Below are 14,825 nucleotides of genomic sequence, written 5' to 3'. Positions count from 1 at the left end.
TTAAGTGGCAGATTGGTTTTTGGCTCAGGTCATGATCTCATCGTCGTGAGATCGAGCCCTGCATTGGCCTCTGTGCTGACAGCGTGGAGCCTGTTTGGGATTCTCTCTCTCTCTCTCTCTCTCTCTGCCCCTGCCCCTCTCCCCTCACGTGCTCTTTTTCCCCCTTTCTCAATGAATAAATAAAATAAAATTAAAGAAACCTCTTCTTAAGGGGGAAATAATGAAAAAAAGTTTGAAAAACACTGGTCTAAGTTAGTGGTTCTCAACTTTGGTTGCACAGTAGAATTATCAGACAGGCTTTAAAAATCGCAATGCTTGGACTGCACCCCAGACCAATAAAAAAAGAATCATCTGGGTTCATCTAAAGCATTAGTATTTTTTAAACACTCCACATAATTCCAATGTGCAACCAAGTGTGACAACCCCTGCTGTGGATCCTTGATACTCAAAATGGACCAGCATGGTCCATGTCACCTGGGAGCTTGTTGGAAATGCAGACTCTCAGACCTCCAAGTGATTCTTGAGTTTATTGAAGTTTGAGAAGCTCTCGGATAGATAAATATTTATCGCTAACAAAACCTCGGAGCACTTCAATGCAGCTGCATTCATGCAACGTCAGCATGTTTCCATCTGTTTCTGGACCTCATCGTTGGCCTTTGGAATGAGAGGCCTGGTATATCAGGAGTGGCCCACAGCTACATTTGTACTCTGACGCGTTGGGAAGCCCCCATGATCTTCGAAGAGAGCTATTCACAGCTCATTTCCAGGAAGGGGACCTATGTGAGCAAAGGGGTCAAGTCCAGTCAGCTGGAACTAAGTGAGGTAGGATCTCATTATTAAACCAGTGATTGGTAGTTCTTGGGCAAGAGGCTGATGTGTGGAAAGTCATGTTTGGGGCCAGATTAACTTGTCAAGTCTGTGGGACATAGAAGAGCAGAGAAGGTCTGGGAAGTTTGGTAAAACTGGGATTTTGTTCAGGTATCTCAGTGAGGTCTGCCATTCATGTCTTTGCTCATTCATTCAGCAAATGTTTGTTGAGTAGTCACTATTTGGACTTGACCTGGCATTGTTGTTATGGGGAAAAAAGGAAGGATAAACATGGTAGACCTTGAAGGGAGAGCTTTGGAAGTAAGATCCAAAGAAAAAAAATATATGTTAAGAATCAGCCAGCCTTGACTAACTTAAAAAATACTGGCTTATTTATTGAAATCTACAGACACAAAAGTCTTTTTAAAACCCAGGGATTACGGAATAGTTTTGCAGATGGATGGCTTGCAATGTAAATAAAGACTTTAATATCATCTTTTTCATAATTTAAGCAAACAGACAAAATTTCTGGGGTATTTTCACTTCCTGATTTAGATGGACACAAGTTTGGATTAGGATCTCCCAATTTTTCTTTGCTTATTGCCACAAACTCTTCCTTGATGCATTGTGAAATGTTATTAGAAGGACGTAGTTTTGGTGGCTGTATCACTACTCAGGCTGACTCAGGTTGTAAGCTGATATATTACCACGCCAAGCTGTCTGCTTCTTGGGGTTTCTGCATCTACTTGACTACTGCGGGGATAATTATTCTTAATTGTAGTTTCATAATTTAACCAATTTAAGGTTACCAGAATAAAGCCTTTGAAGCTATTATATGGCTAATGGTTTAGACATTTTCATATCTCTGTCTTTTGGGTGATAAATGTATAATGTGCTTAACTCTTCCACCAACATTAACTTCTCACATTTAAAATGTTGAATTAAACAATTTAGTGTCCCTGACAGTGTAATAGATTATGTTTAATAGGCAATGTCTAAAGCTGGACCTAATTCACCTCATTTTAGTTAATGTAATTTTCCCACAAGGGGTGTTCAGTGTAAATCTATCAGACACGTATGGATCTGTGTGACCTCGTAACAACCCCCCTGGAGGTTACACAGACTCACTCATCTCGCCATTTCAAGCTGGGTGGTAAGGGTGATGGGAAGTGGTGAGAATGAGGCAAGGGTATTTCACTCATTTCTTCCCTTAATCTTCGAAAACAAGGTATATTCAACATTCATAAAGAAACACATAATGGGCCTTAAATGCTGATACCGGGAACCATCTTTAATTATTCTTCAGTGCTGTGTATTTACAAGGTTTCGTAAAATGCTCCTTAAATTTTCTTCTCAGCACCATTGTGAGATTGGTCAGGTTTTTCCCCTCCTACTCGTCTTTCAAACCACATACAGAACACCCAGAAAGAGTGGAGAAAAGAGGAGCATGGTCAGGCCTCTTCTTAGGTGGACATTCTCCTACCCTGGGCTTTCTATTATGAGTGTAGAGCAGTCACTCTGTGGTTAGATCCCTTAGGTTGGATACCAGCTCTGCCACTTACTAGATATTTGTTTCATTCGTTCATTTGCTCATCCAATACACATTTGTTTGAGCACCACTTTCCAGGAGCCGTGAACTAGATGCATGCTAACATGTGGTCTACAATTGCCTCCAGTGGGTGTATTGATATACATGGATACAATGGATGCATCTCTTACCTGTCAAATAAGATAATAATACCAAACTCTTGGGATTGAGGTGAGGCATACATGAGCTGGCAGTTACTCAATAAATAGTAACTGTTTGGGAGCCTTTAGCAGGAACTACTTAATACCATATGGATAGACAATGCTCCCAATGTAGGATTTGATGATCTATTCTGCTTTGGGCTATGAGAAAGAATGGTGGTAAATTTAAGGAATAAGAAGACAAACGTGTTTCCTGAGCCTTCGAATAAGGAAACTTTATTTTACAGAATAGAGTTTACAGAATAAACTTCCCAGAGCATCTTGGGAACACTGCCCACAAAAAAGCACTCAACAAACTTCTACTGATGAAGAATTTCATTCCTTCAATGGTGAATACACTGGGGACCCAATAAGAAGCTTTGACTTTGTTTGCTCTGCAAGGGTTCAATGAACTAAAAGCAATATAGGATGCCTGCACTTGCCATTTGGGCCATGTTTTTATTCAGAGTGGTAAGTTGGCAGGAAACAAGAATGCAAAGTATGTTGGGCTAATATCAGGAGATAAGGTTGGAAAGGTGAGCCTCAAATAACATGCTGAAGAGCCACTGAGGAGTAATAAACAAGGGGATGACATAATGAGATTTGTGTTTTAGAAGTAGCTCTTTAGGTGTAGTAGAAGGAGGCTTGGGGGCAGGCAGAGGTAGATTAACCAGAGTGGTGATAGGGGAAACATAGGACCCTGGTCAAGAACTCAGGTGAGCCATAATGGCCTAATATAGGAGCAGAGAGATTGGGGGGAGAGGGCAGATATTAGCGACATAAGGAATGGGGAACTAGGGGTTGGTGACTGATTTCATGTGGGGGTAAGTGAGAGGCTAAACTTTCTAGTGACTTCTAGGTCTCTCCTCTTAATGCATAGGTAGATAACGATTGGATTCTATTAATTAAAAGATTGAGGTAGAGTAGGTTTTGAGAGAAAGATGATAAACTGAGATGTGCCTTTGGGACCTTGAGCAGGCTGTCGATGTGTGTGGCGGAGGGTTGAAACCGTTGAGATCAAGTGTGTCAAAAGAGAAGCAACAAAGGTCAAATTAAGAACCCCAGGGAATACATTTTAGCATTAAGAAGAGGAGGTGGGGGCAGAAGAGGACTTCATAAGAAGCTCTGTTCCTCCTTTGGCATCCCCAATCTTGATGAATGGTACCCAGTCATTCAAGCCAGAGATCCAGATGCCATATTTGACTTCACTTTTTCCCAATCCCATAAAAACCAAACCTTGTGAAGTCAACCTTCGTAATTGTCCTATATCCATTTCTCTCTTCCATCCCACTGACAACTTCAGCTTATCTAAACATGAGTCTCTCTAAACGTGAGAACATTTAATTCTCATATAATTCAGTAGGTTGGGGGTAAAGGCTGTGATTCTCCATTTCTAACAAGCAGAATTTCCCCCAACAATATCTGATTAGGAAAGGTTTAAAGGAGTGGCTTAGAGGGGTCCTAGTACCCTGATGGTGCACATGATAAATGACTTGGATTTGTTTTTTTAGCCAGTGTTAACCACATTCCCGTTTAGTTGGTTTAGTGGCTCGGTGTTAGGGATGCTGAGTTACTTACTCAATTGGCCTTCTAGGCTTGCCAGCTGGACAGACGAATTTAATCTCTCCCTGGGGTGGTGAAATTGTCCTCAACTCAGCTTTGGGAGTGACTTGTTTTTACAAGTCCATTAAACCATTTTTCTTTTAATGTGCTGCACAAATGAAAGGGGTACCAATAGTTTCACAGAATAATTTCCTGAGATGGCATGTATTATAAATGTTTACGCTAAATGGAATTGTAATCTCAATACACAGTTTTGAACTGGCTACTTGAAGAAATTCAATGGGGATTCTGTTTGGACAGCAAAACAACCTCTTGCATGAAATCAGCTGGGTTCCCATCTATGTATGCCCAGAAGTGGGATTACTGAGTCATATGGTGGTTCTATTTTTAATTATTTGAGGACTCTCCATTTTGTTTTCCATAATGGCTGTACTCATTTACATTCCCACCAATAGTGCACAAGGCCTTTTCTTCACACCTTCACCAACTCTTGCCTGTTGTCTCTTTGATAATAGCCATTCTAACAGGTGTGAGGTGATATCTCACTGTGGTTTTGATTTGCAATTCTATGATGGTTAGTTGAGTGGTTTTTCATATACCTGTTAGCCATTTGTATGTCTTTTTTTTTTTGAAAAATGTCTATGCATGTTCTTTACTCATTTTTAAAATTGGGTTGTTTCTTAGCTATTGAGTTTTCAAAGTTCCTTATATATTTTAGATATCCATCTCTTATCAGATACATGGTTTGCAAATTATTTCTCCCATTCTGTAGGTTGCCTTTTCGTTTTGTTGATCATTTCTTTTGCTGTGCCAAGCCTTTTAGTTTGATACTGTTCACTTGTTTATTTTTGCTTTTGTTGCCTGTGTTTTTGATGTCATACTGCCCCCAAATCGTTCAAGACCAATGCCAAGGAGTTTTCTCCCTATGTTTTCTTCCAGGAGTTTTATGGTTTCATGTCTTCATTAGGGTTTTGATATGCATTTCCTCATGACTAATGATGTTCAGCATCTTTTCATTGCATACTGGCTATGGGCCTGTCTTCTTTGAAAGTATGTTTAAATCTTTTGTCCATCAAAATAAATTGGACTGTGTGTCCTATTATTAATGAATTATAATACACATATTCATAAATATATACTCAATATAGATATAGTAAATATTCCCTCTGATTCTGACTTGCCTTTTATTTTCTTAAAACATTTTTTATTAAGTTTTTATTTTAATTCCAGTATAGTTAACATATGGTGTTGTAGTATATGTATAATATAGTGCCTTTTTATTTTCTTAAAGGTGTCTTTTATAGAGCAAAACTTTTAAATTTTGATAAAGTACAATTTATCAATATTTCTTTTATAATTTGTGCTTTTTAAAGAAACCTTTGTATACCCTAAGTGTAAAGATTTTCTCCTATTTTTCATCTAGAACTTAAAAAAAATTTTTTTTAATGTTTTTATTTATTTTTGAGACAGAGAGAGGCAGAGCATGAGCAGGGGAGGGGCAGAGAGAGAGGGAGACACAGAATCTGAAGCAGGCTCCAGGCTCTGCGCTGTCAGCACAGAGCCCGACGCGGGGCTCGAACTCACGGAGTGTGAGATCATGACCTGAGCCGAAGCCGGACGCTCAACCGACTGAGCCACCCAGGCGCCCCGTCATCTAGAACTTTTATAGTTTTACCTTTTAATTTAGATCTATGACCCGTACCAACTTAATTTTTGTGTATGCTTAAAGAAAAAGTTGAGACTTTTTTTCTTCTCTGAATGAGTATCTAGTTGTCCCAGGCTCCAGTATAGCTTCTTAAAGTGTTTTTTTAAGAAGCTTTTAAATGATGACCTTCAATTCTTGCAATTGCGAGGTCATACAATTACTAAATACGTGCAACCATTTACTTCCTGTGAACGAGAATGCATTGCATTTACTAGGTCTTTTTTTCATATTCAGTTTTCCTGGGCACACTTACTAACCCTTTGCAGTCAGGCAATTCTATCCAATTAAATATGAGTAGAAATACATGTGTTACTTTTGTTTGAGGCAGTGAGAAACCCCTGCCTGACATTCCAACTTTCTCTCGCTCTGCATTGGCAATTAAGAAAGCCTTGTGTTGGAGGGCAGAGCCACAAGATTAAAGAGAAGTCGCCACTTGAAGAACCACTTTAAGTGTCACTCCAGGCCCACAGTGGCATTTGTGTGAGCGACAAGTACATTTTTATGTTTTAAGCCTCTAAGATTTCAGGATTAATGTTACTGCAGCATAGCTTACCCTATACTAACTGATATACATCATTCCCCCCACCTTTTTAAAAAAATAAATTTCATGAAGCAACTTCTCTAACAGCTTAACCAGCATTTGTTGAAAAATTTCAGGCTAATGTAGTTTTGCCAAAAATAAGACAACTGAAGGAGTACCTCCATGATATGAGAGAATTTATAAGGACTAGGATAAAATGACTATTTGTCTGAGGGATGATTTTGGGAGAAAAACCTCACTGCATATTTGGCAATAGATCATTTGAATGTACAACAATATAATTGTAAACCTTGATTCATTAGGGGCACAATGCTATAGCTAAGGGATGGAAATATGTTGATGCTATGCCTAAATCTAGGGACAAATTGTGACCTCTATTAGATACCAGGTAATATTTCCTTTTCATAAATTACATTTGCTGCAATAGATGTTCATAGGAGATTCAGGCCTCAAGTATTTTCTGTATGTCTGAGGGCATAGCTGGAAGAAATCCTATAGAAGACTCCTATAGCTCCTAAAGTATACACTGTGAGCTCTTAATCTAGTATGTTGTAAAAGTCAAGTATAAAGTCTATCTTGATGCTCTGCCATTATCTCTAACATAAAACAGTGGAGTTAAGGAGAACCTCCTCTCACACACACCCCCCCACCCCCCACCAAACCTTTCCCTTTTTCTGTTTTCTAAACAACAGGTTCATTCTGGTTTATTTCAAGACTGGCAGCGTGAATGGACAGAGTCCTGGATGGAAAGTTAACAGTCATGGGCTCTGGGGCCAACAGTGAGTCCAGGGCAAATTGCTAACTCCTCTTTGGAACTTGGTTTCCTCATTTGTAAATCAAAGACTGTGTCTATATTAGTAATTCCCGATGGGGCTTACAAGGGGATACTCCCATTATTTATAATGTTTCAAAAAGTCTAGCAAAAACATTACCTATTTTCTGATGAGGTTGCACAGGCTTAGTAAAACATTACATTTCTTGGCTTTTTGGCTCTGAATTTTTGAACTCCACAGAGTAGCATTAGTTATCTCTTGCTGATCTAAAACTTAGTTTGAAAATTATGTATGTCTTTAATACCAAAAGTAGCTAACATTTATTGAGTGCTCACAGTGTGCTGAGTAGTGGTATAAATATTAGGCCCAAGGGAAATCTTATTAAATTCCCCACAGCAGACACTAGTTTGGCCACATTCTCTGTCCTTTGGTTGCTAATTTCTACCTTTACTGTATTGAGGTCATCTGTCAGACCTGGCTTTCAAGTAGTTCCAAATAATGTAAGTGAAGTAGGGCACATATAAAAGTCACATTTCCTTTTTGTAAGAAGTCATTGTGAAGATGATAATGGAAATATTTTTTTTAATGTTTTTATTTATTTTTGAAGGAGAGAGAGAGAGACAGAGCATGAGCAGGGGAGGGGCAGAGAGAGAGGGAGACACAGAATCTGAAGCAGGCTCCAGGCTCTGAGCTGTCAGCACAGAGCCTGACACGGGGCTTGAACCCACAAACCGTGAGATCATGACCTGAGCCAAAGCCGGACGCTCAACCGACTGAGCCACCCAGGCACCCCAATAATGGAAATATTAAACCCATGAACTTTATACAGTGATCCTCTCTAAATATATATAGGAAATTGGCAAATTAAATCAGTTTTTTTTTTCACCTGAAGTGACTTCGTTCACTATACAAATGAGGACCCTTCCTAGATGTTTAATAAAACAGGAAGAGATAGATGAAAATATACTTATTCCAGAAACCTGGAAACCTAGGTTTATCTTTGGTGCAAAGCAAGGTGTTTGGTGGATAAGAGTGAAGGTAAGTGTGGGGAAGGAATAGTTAAAATGAAAATAAAATAAAATAAAATAAAATAAAATAAAATAAAATAAAACAAAATAAAACCCAGTCATCATAAAAGCAAGTCATAAAGGTCAGCCCAGATTGAAAGAGGAGAGAATTGGACTCTACCTCTCAATGGCAGAAGGAGTGAAAAATGTGTGGCCATCTTCAATTTACCATAGTGTTCACATCACAAACAGTGGAAACAACTAGCAAGAGAGCGTTTATATGACTCCTGGCAAATACATGTAAGAGCCCATGGTGCAGGCTACAGTCACGATGTGCTGAAGTTATGCGGAGTCAAGTAAGATATCACCAAAGGAGCTCTGGAAAGGATCCTTGTTCCCTGGGCTCTGTGTTAGAGCATCTGTGATTCTTTGTGTTTCCTGGTACTATCCTTAGTCTTTGAAAGGTTTGTAATTCATGGCACAGCAACTCCCAAGTGGATGGTGCTAAAATAATTATATAGCCTTCACAATTTTCCACCCTCCTTGCCCATTCTCCCAGAGAAGCACGTTGGAAAGTCACCAAATGAAACCAGTTACCGTTTTTACTTGTCAGTGTTAAGTGTTGCTTGGCTAGGGCAGCTGGCCAGTGGCTGTTTCCATGCCTATGTTACTGACACACTTCAGAGGCTGCTGACACTGGCATTAGCCAGAAACCACATGGGCGCATGTAAAATGCCACTGAATTGACCAACCAGGAGGACAGTGTCCATTAACTACAACAGGGTTTAGGGGGACATTCCCTTGTTCAAACAAGCCATCTCCCACCATCACCAGCTGGGCTACAGTTTCTACGGAGAAAAGCTTCAGAAAGGTACTTCCCAGAAGGTGGTGGCAGATAGACAGCTGACATTTGCTCGCCAGCTTCCCTTCTCTCATGTTCATTTCTACTCTACCACCACACTCAGCCTCCTAAGGAATATATCCTCTCTTTCAAGGTCTGGTCTTTTTCTTCTGTATTCTTTTTTTTTTTTTTTTTAATTTTTTAAATGTTTTTACTTATTTTTGAGACAGAGAGACACAGAGCATGAGCAGGGGAGGGGGCAGAGAGAGAGGGAGACACAGAATCCCAAGCAAGCTCCAGGCTCTGAGCTGTCGGCACAGAGCCTGACACGGCCTTGAACTCACGGACTATGAGATCATGACATGAGCTGAAGTCAGACGCTTAACCGACTGAGCCACCCAGGCACCCCTTTCTTCTGTATTCTTAAGGTTAGCTGATATAGATCAACATCTTTTTTTTTTTAATTTTTAAAAAATACTTATTTTGAGAGAGAGAGAGAGAGAAAGCATGAGCAGGGGAGGAGCTGAGAGAGAGGGAGACACAGAATCAAAAGGAGGCTCCAGGCCCTGAGCTGTCAGCCCAGAGCCCGATGCGGGGTTTCAACTCACGAACTATGAGATCATGACCTGGGCGAAAGTCGGACGCTTAACTGACTGAGCCACCCAGGTGCCCCTAGATCAACATCTTCTAAACAAACCTTATTAAAGAGCATAAAGCAAGAAGAAATCACCCTAGGAAATATGAATCATACAACCAACCCCAAGTTCAAAGGTATAGTCAGTTTACTAAGCCTCCAGACCAGCCTATCACCATCTGAATACCACCAAGTAGCCTAGAACATGGAGGTAAAGAATCACCCAGCCATACCCTGCCCTAATTACCGACCCACAAAATCATATGGTGTCATAATGGTTGCCACTAACCTACTGAGTTTTGAGATAGTTCATTACATAGCAGTAAATAACCAGAACAACTGTTTAATCAACTGTAAATTCCTAGACATTATTGGATTTTCTTTTCTTTTCTTTTCATTTTAACTGTTCTTTCCCCACAGTTACTAAGATAACTATAGTTTAGCTCCAGAAGGCTGGATTCAAGCTCCAACCTGCTGTTTTGTTCCTTCTTTAACTTGTTTTTCTGATTCTCAGAAAATGTGCTTATGTACCACCTTATTTGGTTCTCTGGACAAATGTAATAGAGACACATGAATGTTAACAATACTTCCCCTTGGATTTGACTTTAACTCCCATGTTGTGTGTTGCCCTCTCATCCATTGCTGCGTTAATCGCCAGGGGCAGGGCTGTTGAGTAGCTAGATATAGCAGGCCCAAGCTACTCCATACAGCTTTGAATTATTCTGTGACTCACTAAAGAGACATCTTCCCTGGTTCCCAGGATGTTGTAGGTACATGGGGTTTAGCTTGGTCATTGGAAGTGGGGGGTCTGGATTCAGATTACCTTTCTACTTGATTCTAGCTGTATGACTTTTGAGCCTTAATTTCTCCTCTGTAAATGATGATGGTAATAATACATATTTCATAGGGTTGTTGTGAGTATTGAGTAGTTAGGTACAGTAGAGGGTACTTGAGAACAATTCTTGCCATAAACTCTTAGGGAATGTTAGTTGCAATGATGATGAGTACAGAATGCCTTGACTATGGCTGTAACTAAAGTATATGATGTAATAATGGCTTTTTGGACATGATCTTAGAGAAGGCCAGAACTTTTATTCCTCCAGAGAGTAGCCATTTCTCCTTGCTTTTCAAATGTAGACAGTGGGGAAGGGGCAGTTTCAAATAGTATATAGCAAACTCTCTGCCATGTGAGGGGGATGGGAAGCTGGAGGGTAAGGAGGGGGAAGAAGGAAGTTGACATTTAGAGTACCTGCTTTGTGCTGAGTCTTATGATCTATATTCTATGTCTTATATATAAAATTTACACACACACACACACACACACACACACACACACACACACACACTGAGGCACAGAAAGTTTGAGGAACTTGCACAAGTCATGTAACCAGTAATGATGGGGCCAGGATTCTAACCCAGGAATGTCTGACTGAAAATTCTGTGTTTTTCCTCCCCACCATATGGGACAGCAGGGTTCTCCAGTGCAGTGTGGAGAGGAAGAGGGCCCTGATGTCTATCCTTATCTAGCTGGGAAAATTTTCAAACTCTCAGAATAAAGATGATTATGAGAGACAAAACAAAACCCAGAACAAAACACCAAAAGTCTCCTCCAAACACACACACAAAACAACTCTATTTACATTCTAGTCTATCTTATGCTGTGCTGTGTTATAAGAGACTAGAATGTGAGTAGATTTTTTGTCAAGTCACAAGTCCACTCCACATTTGCAGTGTAGCTACATTTTTAAAAAGATGGATTCTGGAATGTCTCTTTGGTTAAAATTCACTATTTCTTTGACTAAAAATGATGTTGACAGAGTTGAACTTCAACCTGGTGGGGATGAGCCAGGAGTACTATTTTTCTAAGTGAAGGTATTTTTTGTTTGTTTGGGAGAGTCTTTTGGTGTTTTGTTCTGCTTTGTTTTGTCTTGTTTCCTTAACTATAAAGGGCGGAAAGGCGTACATAATGCCTCACACTCTCCTTGAGACAATTCCATAAGATTCCAGAGAGAGTTTGCCTCTCTATCTCTCTCTCCCCCAGATTTTGCAGCTCTCCTTGGAGGTTTTACCACTCAGATGTTATGATCCTTTTTTCTCCCGATTTTACTCAACAAGATCCAAAGCTATTTATTTTTCCAGAAAATAAATGTGTGTCCAGAAGCGCCTGACCTTTTGTTCAGACTTTGGATATTTTGACAACCTTTGCTGCCAGCTGGTTTTAGCACAGAGATTTGGTGCATTTTCTCCCCTATATTGCTAGAAAATGTGACAAGAACAGCCTAGTGTCATCCTAGAGAGCTTATTCACCAGGACCCTGTATCAGAAGAGACCTGGGGCAGGGACATGATACTTGACAATATTAAGCCTCCAGAAAAATCTGTCTCTTCCTCTGTTCACCTGGTTCATATTCTGCTTCTGGTCATTGGAAGCTTGCCTCTTCTTTAGATACCTTCTTCTCTGCCTTCCTCTGTCAGCAGCAGACAGCAGAGGGTGGGATACTGCTTACCCATTAGTGAAAAACCTAAACATTCTCCTCTGGACCTTCATTAACAGATGAAAGGACTCCTGGAGTAGGGTAAAGAGGATGGGATTTATAATTAGAGAATCTAAGTTTGAATCTTGCCTTTTTACAGATTGAATTCCTTGACAGTTTCAATAAACCAGGATTTTTGTATGAAGTGAAATATACTTTTGTTAGCACGTTATCTTAGTTGGAACAACCTTCTGGTCTACCTGGCAAATTCCTTTCCATTTGCCAGTGGCCCAGAGCCACTCTCCCTGCCTTTGTGTCTCTATCCTGGACTCTGTACAAAACCCTATTTTCTGACCTGCTTACTGCCTATTCATTGACACTAGTAATATCCATCCTAACAGAAGCGATATTCCCCCCTAGCCACATGGCAAGCCTTGCCCTGTGCCTTCAACAAAACAGCCATGTTGGGTAAAAACTCCCTAAGCCTAACTGTTGAACAAGAAACAGGGATTAGAAATAGGCTAGGGTTGTTACTTAAAAATCAAATCTCAAATTCTAAGCAGTTACCAGGGATATGTGTGCTGGATAGTATGTGGATTTTTGGCAAGCAGCATTAAGCACTCACTTTGCAGCAGATGCCTCTTATGTCCCGCATCACATCCTCTTGGCCTATCTTTGATTTCATCCATAGTTCTGGATGAGTTCGAAAATGCCCCACTTCAAGAACATTCCCAGGGCTTTCTCTGATGTCCTGGCAGCCTCCTCAGCCAGCATGAAAATGCAGCCTGGAAGTGAGGCTGATATTCTCCAACACAACCCACAATCAAACTGGGGAGGAGGCCAGGAAGTAAATGCCCCAGCCCTCCATTGCTCAGGTAGGCGATTCTCGGGGCATTTGCTAGGTGAATCAGGTCCTGGCAGAATCAGTGCCCTGTTGCTCCCAGTTATGACTTTGCTGACACACTCTTACCTTGGCTTTTCTTCCTTCCTGGCTCTCTACTCTCTCTCCCATCCCTGCTTCCTAGGATCACCTCCTTTGGTAGGTGGAATAATGGTCCCCATGTACCTCCATGGCCCAATCCCAGATACCTGTGAATATGTTAATAGAACCTGTGAATATGGCAGAGGAATTTTGCAGATGTGGTTTTAAGTTAAGGATTCTGGGTTATCCAGATGGTCCAAGGTAATCACAAGGGTCCTTATAAGAGGAAGCATGTCCTTATAGGAGGGAAGCAGGACAATGAAAGCAGAGAGGGGAGTGATGTGGCCATGAGCCAAGGAATGCAGGAAGCCTCTAGAACTTGGAAAAGGGAGAGGATGGATTCTTTCCTAGATTGCCCAGAAGGAATGCAGCACTACTGACACTTTGATTTCAGCCCCATGCATTAGTCTCCTAGGGCTGCTGGAACAAAATAGTATAATGTAGGTGACTTAAAACAACATACATTTATTGCCTCCCTGTTCTGGAGGCTGCAAATACAAAATTAAAGTGTATGACTCATTTCAGACTTCTGACCTTTAGAACTGTAAGATAAATTTGTGTCATAAGCCCCTGAATTTGTGGTAATTTGTTACAGCAGCAATACAAAACTAATGCACTTTCTAAACTACCTGCACCTGAACCCTTATCTCTGACTGACTGCTTTCAAGTATCCCTGTATATGAGGGTTGGGAGCCTGGAAACCACATTTCCTACAATCCCATGCCACCGACATTCTGGAAGCCACTTAAGTTCTCCCTCTGAGGTATATTTGCGTGGATTTGCAAATTTTCAAAAATTTCCATTTTTGAAAAATGGAAGACAGATAAAAAGCCTCGTTCTTCTCCTCTGGCAGGGATGGCTTCCCCAGATGTGAGGTTGTGCAGCAGCCTGTGGGATCCCCTGGCATTCACCTGTCTCAGGGATTTGGTAGAGCCAATAATTAGCAGCAGTTACTTTAGCATCCTGAACACTGGATGGTAGTAGTTATTTGACCCTGTGGTGGTTCTCTTGATTTTCTTTTTCTTTTGTCTTATTTTTTTAATTCTTTTGAACATTTGACTTTATTTTCTTAACATTTCCAATCAAGTTTTTTTTTTTTTTTTTACTTATTGAATTATATGAACTTTTAAAAATAAACTTAAGGAAATCAGCTTTTTATTAGTCATAAATATTGCAAATATTTTCTCTTTTTTTTTTTTTTGCAGAAAGAACATTTGACAAGAGATATCCTCTTAACAACATTTTGAGTATATAATACCTTATCCTTAACAGTAGGCACTATGTTTTACAGCGGACTTCTGGAACGTACTTATCTCATGTACTCATCTTGTGTACCCATTGAAAAACAGCTCCCAACTCCCCCCCTTTCCCCCATCTCTTGGTAACCACCATACTGTTGTCCACATCTGTATGTTTGACAATTTTAGATGCCTCATATAAGAAGAGTCATGCAGTATTTGTTCTTTTATGACTGACTTACTTCACTTAGTGTAATGTTTTTCAGGTCAATCTGTGTTGGTGAAAATGGTAGGATTTCCTTATTTTTCAAGGCTAAAGAATATTTCATTATATATATATATATATATATATATATATATAATTGGGATATATAATTAGATTTAATATATATCATATATATATATATATATATATATATATATATATATATATGCCCACACATATACACCACATTTTCCTTATCCATTTATCTGTTGGTGGACATTTGGATAGTTTCCATTCTTTGGCTATTGTAAATCATGCCACCATAAAC

The 14,825-nt window shown here is 40.0% G+C and overlaps 1 long non-coding RNA gene across 2 annotated transcripts in view; it reads left to right on the top strand.

Moving 5' to 3' along the window:
• Positions 1-644: 644 nt before the first annotated feature.
• The window catches only part of LOC131491997 (uncharacterized), a 51,191-nt gene continuing 37,010 nt past the window's right edge, over positions 645-14,825 (top strand). The window contains exon 1 of one of the 2 annotated variants that reach the window (XR_009251766.1): positions 645-822. This is a non-coding gene — a long non-coding RNA (uncharacterized LOC131491997). Of the gene's footprint in view, positions 823-9,910; positions 9,953-14,825 lie in introns of those variants that run through there. The other variant, XR_009251767.1, reaches the window with a different exon arrangement.

This window comes from Neofelis nebulosa, chromosome 12, assembly GCF_028018385.1.
Source record: "Neofelis nebulosa isolate mNeoNeb1 chromosome 12, mNeoNeb1.pri, whole genome shotgun sequence".
Lineage (NCBI taxonomy): Eukaryota > Metazoa > Chordata > Mammalia > Carnivora > Felidae > Neofelis > Neofelis nebulosa.
Note: the sequence above shows the minus strand (reverse complement) of the source record. Positions and strands in the feature narration are given on the sequence as shown.